We start from the raw sequence: 4,635 nt of genomic DNA, 5'->3' as shown, positions 1-4,635 counted from the left end.
ATAGGTAAGGTGCATTTTGTTCCCCTTTGGCTTCTTTCAAGATTTTCCCTTTGTTTTCCTGCAATTTGACTTTTCTTTCTTTTTTTTTAAGTTTATTTACTTTTTTAAGTAATCTCTACACGCAACATGGAGCTCCAACTGGCAACACTGAGATCGAGAGTTGCATGCTCTTCTGAGCCAACCAGACACTGGTTTTCCTATAATTTGAATATGATACGCTTAGGTGTAGATTTTTGGTATTTACTCTGCTTGGTATTTTCTGAGCTTCCTGAATTTGTGGTCTGGTGTCGATCATTGATTTTAGAAAACTGCCATTACCACTACTTCTGCTTTCTCTGTCTTCTCCTTCTAGTTTTTCTGTTTTGTGTACTTTACACTTTTTTTTTTACTATATATTATCTTTATAAAGATTTTATTTATTTGAGAGAAAGGGAGCACAAGCAGAGAGAGTGGCAGAGGGAGAAGGAGAAGTGAGCTCCCCGCTGAGTAGGGAGCCTGACGTGGGGGCTCAATCTCAGGACCCCGGGATCATACCAGAGCCGAAGGCAGTCACTTAACTGACTGAGCCACCCAGGCGTCCCTATATAATTATTTTTAACTTCTAGCGTTTACGATAGGAGGGCCAGAACTTTCTCCCCAACTCAAGTTTATAAATATTCGGTTGGCTTGTGAGGCCAATAGGGATACTTCTTCTTGTCTAACTTGGTTTCTGGGAAGACTGCATCAGGTCCTCAATGGTCATCTGATCACATGGAATTACATTCTTCATCTTCTCTAGCTCTTTTTCATTTTCCTCAATCCTGGCCTTTGAGAGAGACAAAAACTCAGCACAACTTTTCACATCTTCCTTTCCTTCACCATCCACCTGAACAGTATATTTATCCTCTGGCAGAAAACTTCAGGGCATTAAACTTCTTCTCAAAGTTATCTACCAAGACAGCCTTTGCCACATTGGCCTTGTAGTAAGCCCAGTCAGTAGCAGGTTGCTTCTCAGGGACAGTAGCCAACCTGGAGGTAAGGGTCTCATTCCAGAATTTCAGAAGTTAGCAATGGCCATCTGGTTTGGGGGTATGATCTCCCCAAAAGCTACCCAGTCAATGGCTTTTAGAGCAAGTTTCTCCCACCCATCTTGAGATCCTTCACCAACCCCAGCAGCCCATGCCCACAGTTCCTAGACATTGTTCTAGGTTTTTTTCATTATTTTTTCACTTTTTATTTTTTCCAGCTTTATTGAGATATAACATATAACACTGTGTAACCTTAGGGTGTACAATGTGATGATCTGACATACTTATATATTGCAAAGTGATGACCACAATAGGGTTAGTTAACACCTCCATCATTTTGCATGATTACTATTTCTTCTTTTTTTTTTTTCTGGTGAGAACATTTAAGATCTACTCTCTTAGCAACTTCCAGGTACATAATACAGTATTGTTAACTATAGTCACCTTGCTGTATGTTAGATCCCCAAAACTTATTCAACTTCTAACTGAAAGTTTATTAACATTTGACCAAATACCTCCAGGTTTCTTTCATCCCTCACTCTTGGAAACCACTATTCTACTCTCTGTCTCTATGAATTTGGCTGTTAGTGTATACTGTCTTAGGATTTTTATGATTTCTTGGTTTGGGGTTCTCGCAGCTTCTTTAATCTGTAGGTTTATGTCTTTTGCCAAATTTGGGAAGCTTTCAGCTATTATTTAAGTATATTTTCTGCACTGCACTCCTTCTCTGCTTCTTGTGGTATTCCAGTGACATACATGTATTTTGGTACTTTCCCATAGTCCCCTGAAGTTCTGTTCATTTTGTTCTTTTGTTGTTTCTTTGTTCAAGTTGTAGAATTTTTAGTGGTCTATCTTCAAGGTCACTGCTTTCTTCTGTCATCTCCGATGGGCCATAGTGACCACCCAGTTAAGTTTGTTGTTACTGTATTTTTCAGATTTAGAATTTCCATCTGGCTTTTCTTTATATTTTCTTTGCTGAAATCTTCTCTTTTTCTGTTTCAGGACTATTCATGGTTGCCCACTGAAGCTTTTCTCTTTCTTCCTTTCTTTCTTCTCCTTTTTTGGGGATAGCTACTTTAAAATCCTTGTCAGATAATCCCAACATCTGTCCCATCTTGATGTTAGCATCGGTTTTTTTGTTTTTTTAAATTAAGGTAAGCTCTATGCCCAATGTGGGGCTCGAATTCATGGCCCTAAGATCAAGAGTCACTCACTGTCCTGACTGAGCCAGCCGGGCACCAGATGTTAGCCATCTGTTGATTGCCCTTTCTCATTCCAGTTCAGCCTTCTTCTGGCTTTTAGTATGACACATAAGATTTGATTTTATCCTGGACTTTTGGGGTATTATATTACGAGTCACTGGTTCCTTTTAAAAACTATGTTAGTATGTATTCAACCTGTTCAAGTTCAGAATGAACATCATGGCTCACTTTTGGGGTCTGTGAGCTTGAATGTCAGCTTAGTTTTTACGCCAGTACTATTTTGGTCTGTCCTGCTGTGCGCTGCCCAGAGGCCAATCTGAAACAGTACAGTAGTCCACATCATGGTTCATTTCTCAAAGCTTTCACTCTGTTAATTCCGGTGGGTTTCACACATAGGTCACTTGGGGGTGGGGGTGCCCTGGACTTCATACACAAATTGAAACAATCTCTTTTTGCAGCTCCCTCTTCTCTGTAACTCTCCCCACACATTCCAGCTGTGAGAGGGTGGGTGCTGTCTCTTTTGTTACCTTTGCTTAGCACAGTGCAAGGAGAGCAGCAGGGCTCCACCCTGCTGTCACAACACTCCCATGAGGTTGGGAGAGGGAGGAGGATTCTCACTGATCATTTGTGCAGAGTGGGGCTGACAGAGCTCAACATCACAGTTGTCACTGGTAAGGAGAGAGAGGATTACCCACACGGTAGTGCATAGCAGGGATGGTGGACAAGCTCCCCACCACAGTCTCCCCAAAGTCTTCTGCAGAGGGACGGCTGTGGCTTATTTCATGGTGTTTGCCCGGAGAAGAGCAAGCATTGTCAAAAGGTCTATCTTTCATTGCTGTCCCTCCCAGCCCTTTGACCCCAGAAGGTGGGCTTTCATTGGGACTTTGTGCTTTGGTGATAGTTTTGGGTTTGGCCTTCTCTGGTGCCCAGGCTGGGATCTAGTAAGTAGTAAAGCCTATGAAGACTCCCAGCTATGTCATCCCTTGAGACCCAGGTTGTCTAGCCAGTTCACCTTTTTTCCACCATCAGGAGTCTGATAGTTGCTTTAGATATTTTTGTCAAGTTTTTAGTTGTAGTAAGTGGAAGGAATAGGGTGGAATCCACTTATTCATCTTGTCTGGAAGTGGAAGCCCCATGTATTTTTTTTAAAGTCAACTTTTTGAGGTATAATTTACATGCAATAAAACATATCCACTTAAAGTGTACATTTCCATGAGTTTCAACAAAGGTATATACCCATGTAACCACAGTCAAAATATAGAACATTCCCATCTCCCCAAAAGTTTCCCTTGTGCCCCTTCCCAAGCAATTCCCCTCCCCCATCCCAGGCCTCAGACCAGTGCTGACCTATGCCACCATGGATTAGACTTGCCTTTTCTAGAGTTTCAGATAAAATCACATAGAATATATTATCTTTTTAAGATATTTTATTTATTTATTTGAGAGCGAGCGACATAGCAAGAGAGTACAAGCGGAGAGGAGAGGGAGAAGCGGGCTTCCCTCTGAGTAGGGAGCCCAATGTGGGGCTCAATCCCAGGACCCTGGGACTATGACCGGAGCCGAAGGCAGATGCTTAACTGATTGAGCCACCCAGGGGCCCCCAGAACGTACTTTTTGATAGAAGTCTGCCTTCTTTTGTTCAGTGTATCTGTGGGATTCATCTGTATCAACAATGTATCAGCAGTTCATTCTTTTTCACTGCTAAGTAGGATTCCATTATATTTTTGTGTATGCTTCTGTTTGGACTGTCGCCATTCTCTGCTCTTACCTGGCAAGTTCCAAGAGCCAATGGACCACAGTAACTCCTGCCACAGCCACGTTCTGCTCTCAGAGCTCCTTCTCTGTGATCCAAGGGAGAAAAACCTTGATGCCTCACTTAGTACTTACTTCAAGGCATGGGTAGGATACAATTTCAGAATAAAAAGAAGGTTTCTTCTGGATTTACCTGCATTGATCTGCTCTGTCAATATACTTACTAACCACAGGTTCAGACCAAAGTATTCAAAAGCAGTCATTCTCTTAGCAGGGAGTTTTAGGGGTTTGCAGCTTTGGTCTTATATTGCTGTGTCCTCTGCATCAGTAACAGGAGTATGGACATGCTTTTCATTTTATGCAAGCATAACTATCAGATCGCAGTGACGCGTAACTAACGCCATCCCTCCATGTTGAATTCCTGGTGGCTTGTGATGAATTGCATACCTCACCAAACACTCTTATCCACATCCTCAGGTTCTGTTTTCTGTCCAACCCATGCACTCATATCCACAGTAGAAGAAATTTGGTACTCTGGGTGGCTGATTCACTTTGTGATGGCAAGTGACACACTAGCTACAGGGTGACCTGACCTTGTAGATTCTCTCCTGTCTAGTTACATGTACAAAGTGGATACGTGATTTCTCTGACTGCTGTCCTCACAAAATTCTGCA

At 42.2% G+C, this 4,635-nt stretch overlaps 1 pseudogene; it reads right to left on the bottom strand.

Moving 5' to 3' along the window:
* Positions 1-518: 518 nt before the first annotated feature.
* On the bottom strand, positions 519-3,042 carry LOC103674498 (annotated as a pseudogene).
* Positions 3,043-4,635: the final 1,593 nt, after the last annotated feature.

Source organism: Ursus maritimus, unplaced genomic scaffold (assembly GCF_017311325.1).
Source record: "Ursus maritimus isolate PB19 unplaced genomic scaffold, ASM1731132v1 scaffold_22, whole genome shotgun sequence".
NCBI classification, from domain to species: Eukaryota; Metazoa; Chordata; class Mammalia; order Carnivora; family Ursidae; genus Ursus; species Ursus maritimus.
The sequence above is the reverse complement of the archived record's forward strand: the minus strand, read 5'-3'. Positions and strand labels throughout refer to the sequence as shown.